The sequence below is a fragment of the Stegostoma tigrinum genome, unplaced genomic scaffold (assembly GCF_030684315.1).
Source record: "Stegostoma tigrinum isolate sSteTig4 unplaced genomic scaffold, sSteTig4.hap1 scaffold_86, whole genome shotgun sequence".
NCBI lineage: Eukaryota > Metazoa > Chordata > Chondrichthyes > Orectolobiformes > Stegostomatidae > Stegostoma > Stegostoma tigrinum.
This window is the reverse complement of record NW_026728811.1, coordinates 1,305,744-1,326,866: the sequence shown is the minus strand read 5'-3', so window position 1 is coordinate 1,326,866 and position 21,123 is coordinate 1,305,744. Positions and strand designations below refer to the sequence as shown.

Here is a 21,123-nt window from a genome sequence, read left to right as displayed (position 1 = left end):
AATACAATAACAGAAGCAAACAGTCTCCATAGATTTGCAAAAGGCAAATCATTCTTGACAAATCTGATGACTGCCTTTCAGGATGTCACAAGTGGAGTTGATCATGGTGACCCAGTAGATGGGTTTCTTAGGTTTTATGAAGACCTTTGAAGAAGCGATTAGAGATTAATGTGTACGGTTGAAATGCAGGGGATTGGGGTGAGTGTAATGAGTTGGTTACGAAACTGGTCAGCACGTAGTCAACGTGGATTCAAAGTAAATGTGTCTTTTGCCCAATGGCAGACAGTAACTAGTGGGGTATAACAGGGGTCTGTTCTTGAACCCCAGCTGTTCACAATGTCAGACAGTAACTAGTGGGGTATAACAGGGGTCTGTTCTTGAACCCCAGCTGTTCACAATGTCAGACAGTAACTAGTGGGGTATAACAGGGGTCTGTTCTTGAACCCCAGCTGTTCACAATGTCAGACAGTAACTAGTGGGGTATAACAGGGGTCTGTTCTTGAACCCCAGCTGTTCACAATGTCAGACAGTAACGAGTGGGGTATAACAGGGGTCTGTTCTTGAACCCCAGCTGTTCACAATGTCAGACAGTAACTAGTGGGGTATAACAGGGATCTGTTCTTGAAACCCACCTGTTCACAATGTCAGACAGTAACTAGTGGGGTATAACAGGGGTCTGTTCTTGAACCCCAGCTGTTCACAATGTCAGACAGTAACTAGTGGGGTATAACAGGGATCTGTTCTTGAACCCCAGCTGTTCACAATGTATGTTGCTGATTTAGATGAGGAAACTAAATATAATTTTTCAAACTTTTTAGATGGCACAAAGCTGGGTGCATACATGTTGAAGTGTGATTTGGAGAAGCTTTGTAAGTGAAAATTAATATTGGTTACGTTATATTTGGATAAATGTAAGCTTATCTAGTTTGTAGCAATAAAAAAACAAGGCAGATTATCGTTTCAATGGCACATGGGAGTGTCAATGAGACCAGAGGATCCTTGCGCACCAGTTGCTGACAGTAAGTGCACAAGTGCAGCAGGCAGTAAGGAAACAAATTATCTGTTGGCCTTCACAGAGTGAGGATCCAAATAAAGGAACAAGAATGCTTTGCTGCAGTTACACAGGGCCTAAGTAAGTCCACACCTGTTATATTGTGTACAGTTTTGGCATGCCTATCTGAAAAAAAGTGTTCTTCCTTTTGACGGCGTTCAGCACGTGTTTACCAACTTGACTCCTGGGATGGTAGGAATAACGTATGAAGAGAGATTGAGTCGGTTAAAATTGTATTCACCGGAGTATAGAAGAATGAGGGGATCACATTGAAATCTCCAAATTCCAAACAGTACTGGACAAGTTAGATACAGGAAGGATGTTCCAATGGTGGGGAATTACAGAACAAGGGGCCACAGTTTAAGGATATGGGGTAAATATTTTAGGACTGAGATGAGGAGAAACACCATCACCTGGAGAATGCCTGGAAGTGCATTCCTTTTTTCTCCCCCTTTCAAAATAAATTGATCTCCATCTCTTGTTTTCACGGTCTCTTCCTGATACCACACTGGCTTAACAGGGACACATTTAGGAAAAGCATCCCAAGCAGATAACAGACGTCTCATTTCATTCAGTCAAATGTCTCAGCTTTTACTTAAATTTTGATCTTTTGAGCTTACACCCGAATGTCTGTGAATAGCATCAATATGACTATACATGTACATGTCAGCACTAGGAGCAGATATGTGCCATTTAGCCACTCTCGCCTGCTTGGTCATTAAATAAAATCATGTCTGAACTGAGTGTAGCTTCAACTCCACAAGCTATTTATCATAATAACGTTTTGACTCTCTTGTTGACCATCAATATATTTAGCATTAATATAAAAAAACTACCTCCTCCATCTTAGATAGCAGCCCACCATTTTTTTTTGTTCATTTGTTTGTGGGATGTGAATGTTGGTAGCTAGCCAGCATTTATTGCCCATCCCTTATTGTCCTTGAGGGAGTGGTGGTGAGATGGCTTCTTGAACTGCAGCGGTCTTAGTTTTATAATTCGCCCCACTATGTTGTTTGGGAGGGAATTCCAGAATTTTGACACAGCAACTGTGAAAGAATTGCGATACATTTCCAAGTCAGGATACTGAGCGATCAGCAGGGGGAATGGTGGTCATTGGTTTTCCTGTGTATCAGGTGACCCAAAACCCATTGGTGGAACTGAAGGTTGGTGGTGGAGGGAGTGGATGTTTATGGATGTAGTGCCAGTGATGTGGTTTGCATTGTCCTGGATGGTCTCAAGCTTCTTCAGTCTTAATGGAGTTGCCAGTGGGAAGTTATTCCATTTCACTTTTATGGAAGATGGACAGGCTTTGGGAAGTCAGCAGGTGAGTTACTGACGGCAGTATTTCATCGGTTTTGACCTACACTTGTATTCACTGTGTATCTGTGGTAAGTCTAGTTGAGTTTCTGGTAAATGGAATCCACCTGCATGTTAACAGTGGGGCATTTAGTGACGGTAATGCCATTGAATGTCAACGAATTGTGATTATATTTTGTCTTATTTGAGAATGTCATTGCTTGCCATTTATATGGAGCAAATGATACCTGTCACTTGTTAGCCCAAGCCACGATAGTGTCCAGTTCTTTGGACTTGTACTCCTTTACTGTGTCTCCAAAATCTTCTCTCTCCACAAGGCAAGCAGCATTTCTGGACGCTCTTTCTCTTTGCAGAGAAAAGAAAAGTAACATCTTAAAACAAAGGATAGAAGTGCTGACTTGATTTGTTCTTGGAGCTGTCATCTAACTCCTGTGCTGAGCCTGACAGACAGACTAAACACGGAAGATGTTTCCACTAATGTGTGGACACAGAAAAAACAGATACGAGTCACAAATGAATTGATTGTGCAATTCAGAAATCAGTTCTTTGACTGAGTATAAAACAAGAAGATATTGGAAATATTCAGTCTCGATGATAAGTCTCTGGCTTGAGAAGAAGAGTTAATTTTCCCTTTCTGTGGACTGATGCAGAGAAGTCATGTAATATAAAGTGCATTTCTCTCTCAACTGTTGCTGAATATTTCGAGTTGATTGAGTCTGCTTTTGTTTATTCAAAGAGTGCTGAGGCAATGAAACTCATTACAGGAAGTGATTGACATCTCAGTCTCTTCTGAAGCTCGTGTGTAACATTTCACGCTTGCCTGAACATCTTAAACTACTGACATATCAGCACAGTCACCGCACAGGAAGACTCTTCACACTTCAGTGTGAGAACGGATTTATTTAGTTTTCCTACCTGACATCGTTCAGCTTTGAAATTTGAAATGATTTTATCACCAATAATTGCATTCTACTTGCGGCGAAATTCAAATATTCTACACAGGAAAGGTGTATATTTTGTTCACTTTATCCGTTGAGTGTGTGTTCATATCTCTTTGTTCTGTTGTTTATTAGAACCAGGACAGACAGGGACCATGCACTTGTATCAATGGATTCCTGCATCTTTCGTCCTGGCATATTCCTTCATATCTTCGTTATATCAATATTGCTGCTCAATGGCAGCGTGTTTTTCCCAGCATTCTGGGCGGGAATGCATTTGCCCAGGTAACAAAGTGTGAAGCTGGATGAACACAGCAGGCCAAGAAGCATCTGAGGAGCACAAGAGCTGATGTTTCAGACCCACACGAGTTATCTCAGGTTCGCCAGCATCTGCAGTCCCCATTATCTCTGAATGTATACGCCCACTTGTGCGCGCGCAATCTGACGCGTTTCAAACATGCGCAGTACCGGAGGCAAAGGAGAGCCGGAGGAATCGGATGAGGAACAGGCGCGATAAGGATTTGAAAGGTGAAAATTAGAAATCGAGTGAGTATTCCACGAAGTGGGCGGAGAGGCTTTTTAAAATCTGACAGTAGCCACCGTCACTGAATTGAAAAATACCGATCCCGGTTTTGTCACGAATAGACTGGAATTGCTGAATTCCTTTGTTAGCCGAGGCAGGGCTGGGCGCCGCGAATGTTTTCTGAGCCGTGTGAGCCCGCCATCTTTATCCGGGGCCAACTGGAAGCGGAGCGCGCGCATGTCCTTTACTTGTTGGGAACGGGGCGAGGGGAAGGCGAGCAGGATTTACGAACAGCAACTTCAAACCAAGAGAAATGCTTTTCTTTTTCTGTTCTGAATCTCTGTCCTGGATTGATCGTGATGGATTTTACACTCTTACAGATCAATGTCAGCAGAGGAATTTGGCAGACTTGAACCTCAGAAAGAGTGAAAGAGTAACTCGATTGATGAGGATCTGAATGTTATCAGCATCTGAATGTGGTAGCTTTCAGGTATGTATGTATGTGTGTGTGTGTGTGCGCGCCAGTGGGAAAAGATTTGAGATATCAGAAAATGAGATACACTATCTGTGGTTAGATTACAGTTGATTAGCTGTTTTTAGTTCTCGGACTTGCTGTCAGGAACGGTCTAACAACTATGGAGTGGATGTAGCACAGATTCACCTGATTGATAACTGAATCTGTAGGTTTGGAATACAAGAAGGCCCATATTAAAAAAAATCAAAAAGTGCAAACCATTTAGCCCATGCCAAATGTCTGGAGCAATCCAGTCAGTCCTATTCCCTTGTTTTATCCCTGCACCTTTGCATTTTTCTCTCAAATGCTGATTCAGTATTTTTTTGAAATCAATTAACATCAAATTTGCTTTGATGAATTAATCTATTTATTACTTTCAAATATCTGTGCATGTGAATCCCTCAGAATCTGCACACTCTTTAGTGTTGTGTTATTGCCTCTACCTATCCCTTCTGCTAAAACACATCACTTCATTCTGTGAGAGGTATCCCTGGAAATTGATTAATAAGAAATATTTTTGATCAAAGTCTTGGGAATATGATTAGTGACTGTTAGCGGAGTTACAGAGAAACTATTTCCACTGAGTGGGGAATTGACGACGAGCAGTAACAGACTGAACATGACATCAGTACCAGCATATTTCCAGGTCAAGTTTTCCAGATCCTTATAACTGTTTGATGGTTCAGGGACTGCAGAATTCCACATTCAATCTGGAAGATTGGAAAGTGCCAAATTGAAAGAAAGCTGCTGTGCGTTCAAGTCGTGCGAGCTTCATTAGAATGGCGCAGTAGTCTATCAGGGCAAACTGGTACAAAGGATGATGTCACATGAGCTGGAGAGATAGCTACATCGAAGACAGGGTGTAGCAGTGGAAAGATACTTTTCAGAATGGAGGGTTTTGATTAGTGGTGTTCCACAGGAATCAGTGCTGGGACCTCTGCTGTTTCTGGTCTATATAAATAACTTGGAAGAACACGTGGCTGGTCTAATCAATAAGTTTGCGGACAATACAAAGGTTGGTAGAGTTGCAGATAGTGAGAAGGATTGTCAGATGATACAGCAGAGTATAGATAAATTGGAGTTATGGGCAGAAAGATGACATGTAGTTTAATCTGGACAGATATGAGGGGATGTAATTTGGAAAGTCAGGTACAGGTTTAAATTATAGAGTAAATGGCAGAACTCTTAGGAACATTGATATGCAGAAGGATCTGGGTGTGCAGGTCCACAGGCTACTGAAAGTGATGGTGCAGGTAGATAATTTAGTATAAAAGGCCTTTGGGATGACTGCCTTCATTGGAAGGTGCAATGGCGATATGGACAGGCAAGTTATGCTGCTGCTTTGTAGAACTCTAGTTAGGCCACACTTAGAATATTGCATTCAGTTCTGGACACCACATGTGGATGTGGATGCTTTGGAGAGGGTATAGAATAGGTTTCCCAGGATGTTGCATGGTTATGGGGGAGTTCAGCATTGAAGAAAGGTTGGAAAGACTTGGTTTGTTTACACTGGGACGCAGCAGGTTGAGAGGGTGGCCTGAGAGAAGTTTATAAGATCGTGAATGGCATGGATAGAGCGGAATGTATGAGACTTTTTTCCCCCCAGGGCAGAGGGATAAATTACTAGAGGACACAAGTTCAAGCTGCAGGGGGAATGTGTGAAAGAGATAAGCAAGGCAAGCTTTTCACACAAAGGTTGCTGAGTTCCTGAAATGTGTTGCCACAGGAGGCAATGGAAGCAGACGCAGCAGCAGCAGTCAAGAAGCACCTGGCTGAATACATGAACAGGAAGGGAAGAGAGGAATGCGGATCCTGTGAATCAAGGCATTTTTAGCATGGAGGGTTAGAATGTGCAGGCACAGGCTTGGAGTGCTAAAGGGCTGGTTCCTGTGCTATGTTGTTCTTTGTTCTTAACAGAGGATTTTGTCTGGGTTGGGAAGCTAAAATGAAAGTCATGGCGCAGCTTGCAAACGGAATGGATTTTTTTTCTGCAGAATAATAGCCCAATCTGTATTTTCTATTCACTATGTGGTACAGTCCCCGTCATAAGCAGTGAGGACAGTAATTAAAATGTGTAAGGTACAAATGATTCATCATTTATTTTCTTCTTGCAAAAACTTGAAAATAGCCTGAAGAAAGATGTTATTTGCAGAGTAGGTTATATGATACAGAAAATCATTGGCAAAGTATTACATTCTAACTGAACTAGAGGCTAAAATAAACTCTGACTGTCAGAATCCCTATTTTTTCAGCAGGTTTAATTTTTAATAAAATGCATTCTGACATATTGAGCAAGTCAATAATCTTTTCCAGTCTGAATCTGCTGCTCAGAGTCCTGGAAGTGATGGTTTTTCCATGCACCACCTGATCTTGTGTTTCTGTCTGGTGAGTTTGGGAGGTTGTTAGAATTACTGGCAGATGAATTAGATTACCTACAGTGTGGAAACAGGTCCTTCGGTCCAACAAGTCCACACCGCCCCTTGAAGCATCCCACCCAGATCCAGACCCATCCCCCAATAACCCACACCCCCCTGAACACTATGGGCAGTTTAGCATGGCCAATCCACCGAACCTGCACATCTTTTGACTGTGGGAGGAAACCGACACAGACAGAGGGAGAATGTGCAAACTCAGTCGCTCAAGGCTGGAATCGAACCCAGGTCCCTGGTGCTGTGAGGCTGCAGTGCTAACGACCGATCCACCGTGCTGCCCATATGAAGCCCATCTCCATTAATGCTCTCCCTATTTCTCAGTTTTCCCACAAAGAACACCTTTATGCAGCCCCAGATTTGGCAGCCAGTTCCTTTCACTGAAGCTCAATACTGAACCAGTTCTATTGTTATAACAATCCAAGAGCTTTCATGGTCGCATTGTCCACTGTCTATTGCACAAATGATCAGATGTATTCAGTCCAGTTTTAAAGTTCTGCCTTTTTCCCTGTGGGTCATATTTTCTTCTTACTGTCTGTTATTCATTTTACAGGAAGTTGGAGCATTTGCAGTCAGTGAACTCAAATCTCGCTGCAGATTCTAACGAAATGTTGAATTCATCATGTCTTGAATATCATCAGGCTTTGATCATGGAAGCCAAAACCAGTGTTCACACTGAGAAACCATGGAAACGTGAGGACTGTGAGAAGGAATTCAAATATCCATCTTCCCTGGAAAGTCATCAGTGTGGTCACACTGGAGAGAGACCGTTCACCAGCCCTGACTGTGGAAAGGGATTCATTTGATCATCCAGTCTGCTGACACACCAGCAAGTTCATATAAGAGAGAGGCAGTTCATCTCCTCTGAGTGTGCGAAAGGATTCACTCACTCATCCCATCTGCTGACTCACCGGCACGTTCACACTGGGGAGAGACCTTTAAAATATCCACACTCTAGGAATTGCGAGAAAAGTTCGAGAGAACTAATATCTCACATTAGTGAGAAACCATTCAGGTGCTCTCACTGTGCGACTCGGTTCAAGCGATCATCTAAACTCCCAATACACCAGCACATTCACACTGGGGAGAGACCGTTCATCTATTCCATATGTAGGAAGTGTTTCATTCACTCATCTGACCTGGTGAAACACCAGAAAGTTCATTCTAATGAGAGACCTTTTTCAATGTTCAGACTGCAGGAAATGCTGTAAATGTTCTGGAGAACTGATGTCCCATCAACATGTTCACACTGTTGAGAGCCCAATAAGATACTCTCATGATGGGACTGGGTACAGATGAATATGTAACCTCGCTGTACACCAATGCATCCACACAGGGGAGATACCGTTCACTTGCTTCATGTGCAGGAAGAGATTCGTCAGATCATTGTACCTGCTGAAACACGAGCAAGTTCATTCTGACCAGAGAATGTGGGAAATGGTATAAAGATTCTGAACAATTAGCCTCCATGAACTTGCTCACATTATTGAAATAACTTTGAATGTTCAGATTGCAGAAAATGCTTTAAAAGTCCTCAACAATTGATGATCCATCAATGTGTTGACACAGGTGAGAGACCGTTCCAGTGCTTTCACTTTCAAACTGGGTTCAGGTGATCATTTCACCTCATTGTATGCCAGTGATGTTCAGACTGGAGGGAGGTCGTTCGCCTGCATTGAATGTGGGAAGGGATTCACTCAAACACCCGACAACCCCCCCTGCTGCCCCCCCCCCAAAAAAAACATGAGTGAATTCACAAATAACCACAGTGGTTGCATTTTGCTATTAATTATGTTCGGTAATGAACACATTTCATTGTTGTCTGTTTCTACTGATGTTAAATTGACTTTCCTGAAAATATAGGTTTTTATTTTCTGAGTAAAAGGCAAATAAATTAGCTTTGTATTTAACACAAAACTTACACTTTGTTTTCAAATGTCCCAAGCACAAGTTAGTTTCTTTTGGCCTTCTTAACGAGAGGATTCAGATTCAGGAGCAGGAACGTCCTTCTGTGATTCCACAGGTCTCAGTGAGCCCATAGCTGGATTCTTGTGTGCAATTTTGGTCTCATTATTCTTGTGGAAGAATGCTTTGGCTGTGAAGGGAGTACAATGAAGGTTGACCAGAATGATTCCTGGGATGACAGGACTGACATGTGAAGAAAGACTGGATCAGTTAGGACTATATTCACTCGAGTTCAGAAGAGTGGTCTTTCATAGAAACAAAAGAATTCTGACAGGGCTACACAGGATAAACAGAGGAAGGCTGTTCTCAATAAACAGGGTGTCCAGAACCATGACTTTTAGGATATGGGCATACATGGGAGCATAAAGATGGGATCCTAGTGTCTCTTTAACCTGTCATCGACAAGCTATTTAGGACTGAGATAAGAAGAAATTTCCTCACCTCTGGAATTATCTGCCACAGAAAGCACCTGAAGCCAAAACATTGAATGTATTTAAGAAGGATTTGGATATAATCCTTGGGGTGAAAGGGATCAGAGTATGGAGAGAAAGCAGGAACAGATGGATGATCAGCCATGATCGTGTTAAATGTTGGAGCAGGTTTGAATGACCAAACGGCCGACCACTATTTTCTTTGTCAATGGTTATTATTTTCACAAATACTTTTTCTCTTCTGATCAATATTATGGTTCTTTCCTCCCCTTTTGTGCTGCTGAACTACTTAATTTTTTTGTAATGTTGTAAGTGTTCCCTACTGTGAAGATTGATTAAAATTATTTGTTTAACTCCCCTGCTCTTTCCTGGCTCCTCATTATCACTGACAAATCTCATTCTCTAAGGGGCCGATGTTCACAGCTCTCTTCTCTTTTTATCTTTTGAAATACTTCATTGACCACAGTATGTTTTCTCCTGTTATGGTTATTTCCTCCCCTTTTTGCTGCTTGACTATATTTGTGTATTTTAAAGTTGCAAGAATGCCCTAATGTGAATATTGTTGAAAAGTATTTGTTTAACTCTCCTGCCCTTTCCTAGCTCCTCAATGTTACCCTTTACAAAGCTCATTTTATAAGGGGCCGATGCTCACAGTTCTGTCCTCTCTTTATTTATTGAAATAATTAATCAACCACAATACACATTGTTCCTCCATAATCATCTATAAGGCCTTGTGTGGTGGCATTGTGAGAGAGGCCGAGCCACAACAATGTACAACAGTTCAATAATGTCCAACTGTATGCAAAAAAGGCAAGTTTCATCAAAGCTTTTTGTCTTGCACACTTCGGTTCATTCACAATAAGCACCAATGGAAAGGGAGCAAACGTTTTATACTGTACTGACCTGGGCGAATAATAGACTCTGATTGGTCAAGGCATTGCAAAGGAAAATGCACCAGTTAGATGATGACCAAACTTTGTTTAAATTTCACGCAGACAGATTGACTCTGATTTTTCAAAGCATCACTGGAGACCTCAACTAAAGAAGGGCTGGCCCCTGTCTGGTTGAGTTGAAGGAGGTGTTATTAATATTAATTGGGCACTATTAATATTTGAGCACTGTAAGCACAAACTGGTTGGCTGTGGCTAATGCGTTATCTATTGTGAAGAGACAAAAGAAAATGCTGTTTGCCAAAATCTCCCAACCTTTAGGTGGAGGTGAGGAATGCTGCAGAATGTGATTGTTAATATTGTCTCCGAAGTGGAAAACAGGTGAACTGTTGCACTTAAGAAACAATTCCTGTGAAAGATAATGTGGGAACATCATGCTGGTAAGCCAGTCGCACATAGTGAGGGGATGGGCAGTGGGAGAAGACACAGTAAATGTATAGCCTGAAACAGAATCTAAAATACATGCAGGATTGGAGGCAGTGGAAGTTCGACAATGGCAGAGAGGTGATCAAGGAAAGCAAGGGTCATAAAACCATACAGATGGACAGAGTTATACAGATTTACAGCACAGAGTGTGCCGTCTGCCCACCATTCCGATGCTAGTCATCAAACATCAGTGAAAGAGAGCAATAGATGAACATGGATTCAGATCCCACAGCAAAGGTGTCACTCCAGATGCAGAGACATTGAACCTCTCCCAAATAACACAGGACAACAATAAAATCCTTAAATTATTAATGACTCATTAAAAAATATTTAGCCCTGAAACAGTCTTATTGATTACAATATTACAATCTGCTGGAACCTGTAGCTGGAAAGATTTCAAAAGTTCCATGTCAGAGAATAGTTTCAAAATTAAGGAAATCCCTTGGAATCGGGTGATGTAACTGAGGTTACTCCGTGGAAATTCTATGAGTTAGTTTGTAAAATCAATCTCCATCAGCCAGAGCGAGCCATTCAGAAGAGATAATCATTTCAATTGATTTGGGTTTTGCTGTGTGTACCAGCCACTCTGAGCTCTGATAAAAGGAGTTTCAAAAATCCATCCATCAGTCCAGTACAGATGTTCACAACATCCCCTCTTCATAGCTCAGGATGACTGACTATTCTCCCTGCTGTACAATATCCCTCAGCGTGGCCAGCAGTCACTCAATTTGAGGATAGCGTCTCCTCAGGGCCATAAGTTTCTATCCTAGGTTTTCATATGAATGAATCAGGCTTCTCCATCCACCCAACCAGAAATTGGCCACTTGCTCGTGCTGCAATCCTAATGTGCCTGAATGAAACCGAGAAACAAAACCCAGGTCATTGCCGTTGAGAAAAAATAAGTAAATTAATAAACCATGTAATTAATAAATAATTAAATAATATAATATTGTAGATTCTATTAAGTTCTCTTCTAATCTGTCCTTCTATGTTCAATTACTTATGCACATATATACCCAGGTCATTCTATCCTTGCAACCCCTTTAGAGATGTACCCTTTATTTTATATTGCTGATGTACATTCATCCCATTAAAATGTATGACCTGACACTTCTCCACATTGAAATTCATCCACCTCTGATCCACACACCCCACTAACTTTACACAAGTTTCCAGAAAATTACGAGAGGCATTGATTGAATGGAGAGTGAAGTATTTTCTCAGGTGAAAATGTCGATTACTATGGGATCTAAGTTTAAGGCAAAAGGGTGTATGTTTAAAGGAGATGTAAGAGGCAAGCGTTTAGACAGTGGGTTGTAAGTGCTTGGAATACACTAGTAGAGGGGGTGGTAAAGGTGGATATGAGAGATAGGTGAATAGGCAGAGAATAGAGTGATATGGATTGCACAGAAACAAAAGATTTTTAGTTTCGAAAGGCATCATGTATCAGCACAGTCTTGGTGGCCCAAAGCACCTGTTCCTTTGCTGTGTTGTTCTTCTTTGTACCATTCTGCTCACATTTTTCTCTGTTTCCAAATCCTAACGTATGCACAAATATTGATCCTGTTCCCTGTAGTCCTATGTTTAGAGCATTAATATATATTTGGAAAACACAAGGGTCTCAACATTGCCACCGAGGGAATTTCAATAGATTCATTCAACTATCCCAAAAAATATCCAAAGCCACTGTTGTATTTCCTTTCTCTCAGCCAATTTTGTACATGTATTGTTATTGTAGTTATTTTCCCCAAATACATAAGCTCACGGGTCAGCTCAATAACATTGAATCACATACTTTCTGGAAGTCTTGGACAAACATGAACTGTATTCCTCTGATCAACCCCATATTTCACACGTTGAAAAGAAAACGTAGGTCATTAACAGCAAGTTAACTAACATCATGTCTCCTGGAGAAATATATGGCAACTTCCCATGAATTGACTGATCTTTGCCCATGTAACTCTTCATTTTGCCTTCACCGTTGCGTCTACAAGTTTCCAAGCAACCAAAGTAAATTGGCTTGTCTGTAACAGTTGGATATATTCTTGCAACTTCTGTTTAACAAATGACTAAACTTTGCAATTTCCCTGTATTCCAGCACTACTCTTGATAAACTTACAAATTCAGCAAAGTTTCTGATCACTTCGAGCAGACTTTGAAAGTAGACATGGCGAGCCCCAGTGAGACAGTTCTCATTCTTCCATGTGGCTCACGATCTCAGAAGATACCCATTTTGGAAAAGCCTGATTGGTTTTTTTTGCTGCTGAATACCACGGGATTGTTACAGCTCCACTTGTCTCACATTCAAAGCCATTTTCAAAACTTAAACACAAGCACAAGACTGATGAATGTAGAAGGGGTAATGTGCACTGAGCATATTCATCTAACTAGTACATGGGAGCATAAAGATGAGATCCTTGTGCCTCTCTAACCTGTCATCGACAACCCCATCACATTGTAACACCTTGTGTCTTATGTTCCTCCAGCTCGCTTTCCAGGTAAACATTGGATTTGCCATTGGCCTGCATTGGCATTGAACACTAATTGACATTGGATCTGGCTGGGCTGAGGGAGGTGAAGGTGAGACAGGGCCAGAAGCAAAAAGAGATGCAAAATCGGGGTGTTGTGAATCAGTTGATTTCAGTGGGGACCGAGTGCTGTGATTTGCAGCCCGAGTTTCCCAGGAGTTACAGTGATTGGGCTAGTGTTTTTTTTAATTGAACGTTTTCCTCAAGCGTGACTTCCTTTTTGTAAACCATGCTGACTCTGCCTGGCTCCGATCTGATCTGGACCACTCATAAACAAAACATTTTACTGTATTTCAGTACATGTGACAACAAATCAATCTGTGCATCCCTCTGTTTCCCTCTCGGTCTGTCTGTTGATCTCTCTCTGTGTCGGTTCTACACTTTTTCTCTCCCTGTGTACCATCCGCACTCTTCTCCAAGAGCAAAAGCCTGTAAGCCCATCACCATTCTGTTAAGCTAGCAATGGCCTGTCAACACATCTCCACTGTTCTACCAATGACCTGTGAACACGTCTGCATTCCCTTCTTCTTGCAACAACTTATTAACACACGACCAGTCTTTTCTTGTAGCTACAGCATGTGAAACATTCCCAATCTGTTCCCCCAGCAACAATCTGTGAGCCCATTGCCACTGTCTTGCCCGAGTCAAGGCCTATGAGCAGATCCTTAGACGGTTGCCCTTGGAAAGGCCTATGAATCCATCCCCACTCTGATCCCCTTGAAACAGGCTCATACCCATCCCCAATTTCATTGCAAAAGACTGTGACCACATCTCCAATGTACCCCAAGCAACAACCTGTTGAACATCCACAAAATGTTCTCGTAGCAACAACGTGTGAACTGATCCTGCCTCTGTTCTCTTAGTAACAGCCTGTCAGCCAATCCCTACTCTCTTCCCCTAGCAACGGCCTGTGAAACCACCTCCACTCTGCTGCACTGACAACTGCCTGTGACCCCATTCCCAATCTGCTCTGCTAGAAACAGTCTGTGAAACCATCAATACTGTATCACTTGCACCAGCCTGTGAACCAATCCTCACGCTTTTGCCTTAGCACCAGACTGTTCAACCATCTCCACACTGTTCTCCTAGCAGTGACTTGGGAACCCAATCCCAATTTAGTTTTATAGCAATAGTCTATGATCCCATCCCCATTCTGTTCCTCTAGCAATGGCCTGTGAGCCCATCTTAATCTTGTTCCCCTCGCAATGATCTGTTAACCCACTCCCACTGTGTTCTCCTTGCAATGGCCTATGAACCCATCCTAACAATGTTACTCTAGCCATAGACTATAAACCCATCCCACACTCTGTTCTCCTAACAGCGATGTGTGAACGTATGCTGAAACTGTTCTCATAGAAAATGGCCTGTTAACTCATTCCCACACTATTATACCTAGGAATGGCCGGTGAGCCCATCCCCATTCTGTTGTGCTAGCATAGGCCAGAGAACCCTTCCTTAGTATGTCCCTGTGCAGCAGCCTGTGAATGCATCCTCTGTTCTCCTCGCACCCCGCCTCTGTTCTACCAGCTATGGCCTTTGAACACCGCCCCACACTGTTGCTTTAGCAATGATCTAGTGATGCATTCCCACTCTGTTTTCCTTGCCTTGGCCTGTGAACCCATCTTCATTCTGTTACCCTAGCACTGCCCTCTGAACCCATCCCCATTCTATTACCCTAGCATCAACCTGTGAATTCATCCCCACTCTGTTCTGCTTTTAACAGCCTGTGTGCAGTAGATAGGGGGAGATTTGAAGGATGGAGGGGAGATGGGGATTTATAGAAAGCTGTGAGAGAGACAAGAAGCTGGGAGTATGAAGGCAGAGGAAGGCAGTAAAATCTGTGGGATCAGACTGTGCAGCAGCCCCATTTTTGTCCCTTTGTCTCCCCCAAGCGCCAGCCCAGGTCTCACGCCCTTGTGGTCCAAACTCCAGAGACTGCCTGAGCCCCATAATTCATTCCCCCATGAGCATGTGAGTGTGGAATTGAACGACAAGGACACGAGATGGTTGATTATAATTCTCTCGGTCTCTCTCTCTCTGGTCCCAGCTCCTGTCTGACGATTCCTCACTGCAGAATGATTTGCTTCTCTCTGACTCTGCATCATCCCGAGTTTCAGCTCCTGAATAAAATCTCCTTGGGGGTGGAAGTAAGACAGAGAGAAATGAAAATGGATTAAAATTTTTAAAAAGCACCGAAAGCACAGCAAAATCTCACCGCTTGCTGCTTCAGCAATCTGAGACATTCCCCACCCAGCACAGCAAGATCCCACTGCTGAACATGCCTGAACACCCACAGTCTCACACTCTCCTCACCCCACCCCACCCCGCCCTCCCCACCCAAACATCAGCACAGCTCCTGATTTTAAACCCAGAGAGCGGGGAACAGGAAGATGTCTCAAACTGCCTCAGGGCTGTCCCAGTGTTTCTGTTTGAGGGGAAGGGCAGGAGAGATATTTACTCCAGGGCTGGGATTCACACCCCCTCACACATCCCACACCCCCAATCCCAGAATCTGTGTGCCTTACTCTGTCTGCAAGCTTCAGTGTCAGATATCTCCCCGCCTGCCCCAGCACAGAAAGACAGAGAGAGAGACAGAGGTGCCCTGTTTTTTTGGGAGGGGATGTGGGGGAAGAGAGAGAGAAAAACAGACAGAAATTGAGCAAATTAAATGGAAATAAAAATAAACAGAAACAAAGGCAATCCCGCCACTGACTGACCTCCAACATTTCCCCATTTTATCAGCACTTTCCCCTGGTTTTAAACCCAGAGAAATTGAAGAGATTTCAACTGAGATCAAGGGGCAGATGCTTTCTGACTGCCCCCAGGGTTTATTTCCTGAGAGGCTGGGCAGAAACTCAGTGGTGGGGAGTCACTCCCCGGAGCCTGTGTCTCTGTCCATCTCCATCTCCCCACTCAGTGTTTAACCTGTCCCCCCCCACAGCTTGTTCTCTGACACTCTGGCGATGTGGTAAAAAAACACGAAGAAATGACCAATGCTCCCCTCTGGCCACTCCCATTAACCAGGCACAAACCCCATGCCCGTTCCACCTGGGATTGGTGCTGTTTCTACATGAAATATTAACGATGAACCTTCCAAAGTGTCCAGTCGCCTGTCTCTCTCCCTCCCTGTCTCTGTCTCTGCCCCTATCCATGGATCCATCTCTGTTGACTTTCTCCTGCTCGAGAATGATCAATGTCCCTCACTCCCCCCATTTCCTCGATGTTTCAATAGAAATGCCCTCTCCTGCCTCACGTTTGCCATGTGTTCCCATCTCCCCGCTGTGTCTCGTGGGTATTTGCAATGTCAATGTCACATTTTGGAGGTTGAGGGGGTGATGGGAGGTGGGGTGGGTCTCGGCTGAGGTAGTGGGGGTGATAGAGGGACAACACACCCTCTCACGACACTCACTATCAGGCTATCAGCAGACTCAGGCCAGGGCCCTGTGGACAGCATTGCATCACATGTGAGGGTGACCTACAGGCTGCAGTGGTGCACAGTAAGATCCCGCCGGCAGCTGTGTGTGGGACCGCTGAGGGATTCCCTCAACACCTTGTCGGAGCCCGGCCCACCCCCTCCACGGGCTGCAATGTGAAAGCATGCCTCTCCCCCACTGAGCCTGCCAGCAAATATTACACTCCCCCATTTCAACTTGGAGCTGGCTCGGACTGAACACGGGAGTTAACCACTCACCACCACCTCCCTAGATCTTGTACCTAGCCCCCCTAAACATGCCCACCTCTACCTGGTTCAGCTGTATTCCTTTTCCCCCCAACACTCCCATCTTCACCCCAACCCCACCCCCACACTCCTCGCTGTGCAGGGTCCCACGAAGAGCAAAATGTGAAAATGGCCACACGTTGATGGAGAAGGTTAAACTCGTTCTGAACACTGGCATAGAGAGAGTGGGGGTGGGATGTCATACCCTGCCGTTTCTACACCCTTGTAACGCTGAGCCCTTCCCCTGTCCCGGAGCCTGCAGTGACCCCCACTCCCTCACCCCCACCCCTCCCACATATCAGAATAAGGTCCCAGTCAATGGGAACAGTTCCCTCCATTCACCCCCAAACCTCGCAGACAGGCCAAGACGGGCCAAGAGGTGGGATTGGGCCATGGGATAGTTGGGGGAGGTCGTGGGATCCTACTCTTCCTTTCCCACATCCTGGCATCCCCATCCTACCCCAAACTCTCCACTAAAATGACAATATGTCCCAGCACAGTTTCTCCCAGATATTCCAAGATGAAATGCAGAAGAGAAAGCAGTTTGATGGATGGACAGGAGTATCCAGCTCACCCCTCCCCTCCCCTCCCCTATTGCCTTCAGCTCGCCAATACACTTCATTCAAGTGGTGCCTGTACCTTCCATGTTTTGCTTGCTGCCTCATGGCCCCATCTGAAACACAGATATGACTCACAAAGCTTCACATAGGGTTAGGATTCCTGATCTGCCCCCCCCCCCCCCCCCCCCCCCCGCCCTCCCCTCTCCCCATCCCCATACACAACACCCAGAAGTGGCTAAAATTGGAATGAACGAGCAACCACACAGCAAGATCCCAACACAGTCTCACTGCATTCCAGTAGAAACACATCACAAACACAGTTCGAAACCAGAGGCTGCAAAGGCTGAGACAGTCATCCCCCTCCCCTCATGTCTGTGTATCTCTCCGACTTGTCTCTGTCTCATTCTGTCTATCTCAGGCTGCCATCTTACTCAGGTGTTGTGAACAATTTTCTCTGCATTTTAAATATTCAATGACTGGAAACCCCACCCCCACCTCCCCCAGCCCTTGTATCTATTCCCCGCCTCCTATACATCCCCACCTCCCCACTCCCACTGCCCTCCGAACTCACTCCCATCCCCGCCTTTCTAAGCTTTTTCACTCTGTCTCCATCTCCCTTTCCCCCCAACACTGTCTCTGAATTATACCTCTGTGTCTGAAATGTTGTCACCCCTGCCATTTAGTAACCCTGACCTGTCACACTGCGGCATTGACTGTCTAAAATGGTGGGACGGTCTGGACAGAGTGGTGGGAGTGGGGAAGGCCTAAACTGAGGAATGGCAATGGAGAGAGGGAAAGGGGGAAGAGATAAAGTAAGAGAGAAAGAAAGAGCCAGAATATGGTCAGAGAGAAAGGGAGGAAGACCCCAGCCTGAGGAAGGTGCGTGGAGAAGGAGATGGACGGAGTGAGACAGAGAGACAAAGAAAATGTAATAGCAAAGGCTCTGTAAACAACATTTGGACACTGGGCATCTTGTTGCAATGTAGGCCACACTGCAGGTAATTTGACACACAGCAAGATCCCACAAGCAGCAGTGTGACTGCAGACAGATTGTGTGTCTCACTGATGCTGGGTAAGGGCTCAATTCTGGCTCCAGGCTGACAAAGAGGGACCAATCTTGCCATTTATGAAGTTCAACATATTTCTTTCTTTCTCTCTGCGTCTCCCCTGCCCCTCTGATATCTCTCTCTCACTCTCTCTCTTTCCCACCTCTTTGTGTGCCGTTCTCTCTCTCCCTTCTAACTCTTTTATCGTTCTGTCTTTGTTCCTCTCTCACTTCCCTCCCCTGATCTTTTTCTCTCGCTCTCCCAGATTTAATCTTGAGCATTGTAATCTTTATCTTTTAAAAAGTCTGTGACATTGATATTTGAGGATATTCTGTTTTTCTAAACTGGGGCTCTGTTTCCCAGCATTCTGTGCCAGTAATGCTGCAGGTCATTGATTCCTGCTCCAAAATGTGTTGAAATCACAATTTCCATTCAGGGAAGAGGCTATCAGTTTCTTTGGGACAAAAAACACCCCCTCCATCCCAAGATGTAATTTGGTGGATGGCACTTTCTGGAACAAAGTGATTGGAGCTGGGCAGTGAAGAGATATTGGAGACCCCAGTTCTCTCCCCAACAACATGCCTCCTCCCCCAGATCCTGTCTCCCTTTCCCAGCACAGATACAAAAATATATCTTGCCCCATTACCTCGCTCCCTTCCACACACCCTTCTTGTATACATCTGTGTTTTTTTGCTAAAAAAAAACTTTCTATTGCAAATTATTTCTAACTCCCCCACTGTTTCTGTTTGTTTGAAAAAAAAGACAATGAGAGGAAGCTGGAGGGGGTTCAGGAGAGGAGACATGGAGAGAAAGACAGAGATGCCCTTGCAGATACTCAGGGCATTGAAGTAAAATGGCCAAATAATGTTTTAGTTATGTGGTTATCAATTTTTTTTCATCCTGGCCTCCACACATCACACATTACTCTGAAGTGAGAATGAGTCTTAGGAGAGAGTTTCACATTTATGGTTTTAATTTCCTCCGTGGGGAATCCTGTCTGTCAGACACTCACTTGGAGGAGAATTAACATGTTTGTGTCAAATCCCAGGCTTCTTTCTTTAACCCCAGGATTCAAAAGGTTTTAAAAGTTACCTGGAGGCTCTTAAAAGAAAACCAGGGTACACCAGAGGAATTCAAATCTTGAGTTAATAAACAAATACAACTCACATGGGCCCCGCGGTGTGCAGCCTGTTGAACAGGCCTCTGGCCAATGCCTGAACCCCACCCGTCCTCACTGTGGAGAAAACCTGGGTCCGTGGAAAGGATTTCTTGTCCCATTGTGGTTTCAAAAGAAATGGATAGAGCAAGAGGGGGAAATTTACTGGAACTGGAAAGGAAGGACATTGTTGAAGAAATCGCACAGCAAGAGGCTAGGGTTTGATGTCTCTGATTCACACAAGTCATCCCTTATCAATGCCAGGCTCTGATTGAATTGGTGAAAACTTAGGGAAATTTCAATCCCAGACCAATGAGGCAAGGTTAAAAGGAGGAGATTATCGAGACAGTCGCATTGCTGCCAGCCAATGAGGCACAGCAAGCTCCCACTGCCAGCAATGTGTCAAGAACAAGATAAACTCAATCTTTGTGATGGAATACTGGTTAAACGGAAAATGTTTTCTGTATCCCCAGGCACTACCATGACGGATACTTAAGAATCTCAAATATCTCTCCCCTTTCTCCCACCCTCTCCCCTTTCTCCTGCCCCTCTCCCTGTTGCAAGTCTGTCTCTCACTCCCAATGTCGACTTCACATTCTCACATTATTACTCTGACATCAGAACAAGTCTTTTGTGAGATTTCCCATTTACAGTTTTAATTTCCTCCTTGGGGAGTCCTGACACATGTTTATGTCAAATCCCAAGGCCCCAATTACTTTAACCCCAAGCTTCAAACCCCGGGGTGCAGCCTGTCCAATAAGCCTCAGATGATGTCCCCTTTGGAGAAAGCCCTTGTTCTATGCCTTATGGGCCCCAAACGCTTCCCCTTTGGAGAAAAAAAAGAGACAGCATGAGTTGCAAGGCATAGCAGAGATAGTGCAGCAAGATCCTGGGATTTCCTCTCTGTCACACGGACAATCTCTCGGCAACATCTGAACACAAACATATTGGGTGATGAGTTGAGTTTCCATGCCAGTCCCTTTGTAAAGCTTTGAAATGGTGGGTTACCTGATTAAAACAGTCACAGCCTGTAACAATGGCACTGGGACAATTAATACACAGCAAGATCCCACATGCAGCAGTGTACCAGCAGCCAGATAATCTGATTTTTTTTCCCTTCTGTGATGCTGGCTCATTTTAATTATTTCCTGTGGCCCCAGAATCTGACATTACAGTTAATTCACAATCTGAAATACTCTCCCTGGCTCTCTCCGTCCAGTCCCTATACACCTGCATTCCGCATGCAGATGGCCTCAAGGCTCTCCACTTCTTCCTGTCCCGCAGGCCCGACCAGTCCCCCTCCACCGACACCCTCATCCGCCTAGCCGAACTCGTCCTCACCCTCAACAACTTCTCTTTTGACTCCTCCCACTTTCTACAGACCAAGGGGGTGGCCATGGGCACCCGCATGGGCCCCAGCTATGCCTGCCTCTTTGTAGGTTACGTGGAACAATCCCTCTTCCGCACCTACACAGGCCCCAAACCCCACCTCTTCCGCCGGTACATTGATGACTGTATCGGGGCCGCCTCTTGCTCCCCAGAGGAGCTCGAACAGTTCATCCACTTCACCA

At 44.4% G+C, this 21,123-nt stretch overlaps 2 long non-coding RNA genes across 2 annotated transcripts; one reads left to right on the top strand and one right to left on the bottom strand.

Annotated features, from left to right (window-relative positions):
• Positions 1 to 3,748: 3,748 nt before the first annotated feature.
• Positions 3,749 to 9,526, top strand: LOC132209320 (uncharacterized). Its single transcript, XR_009445419.1, has 3 exons — positions 3,749 to 3,852; positions 4,210 to 4,319; positions 7,326 to 9,526. It is a non-coding gene; the product is annotated as an uncharacterized LOC132209320 (long non-coding RNA).
• Positions 9,527 to 9,822: 296 nt separating this feature from the next.
• On the bottom strand, positions 9,823 to 15,276 carry LOC132209321 (uncharacterized). Its single transcript, XR_009445420.1, has 2 exons — positions 12,664 to 15,276; positions 9,823 to 11,394 (listed from the first exon to the last, which is right to left on the bottom strand). It is a non-coding gene; the product is annotated as an uncharacterized LOC132209321 (long non-coding RNA).
• Positions 15,277 to 21,123: the final 5,847 nt, after the last annotated feature.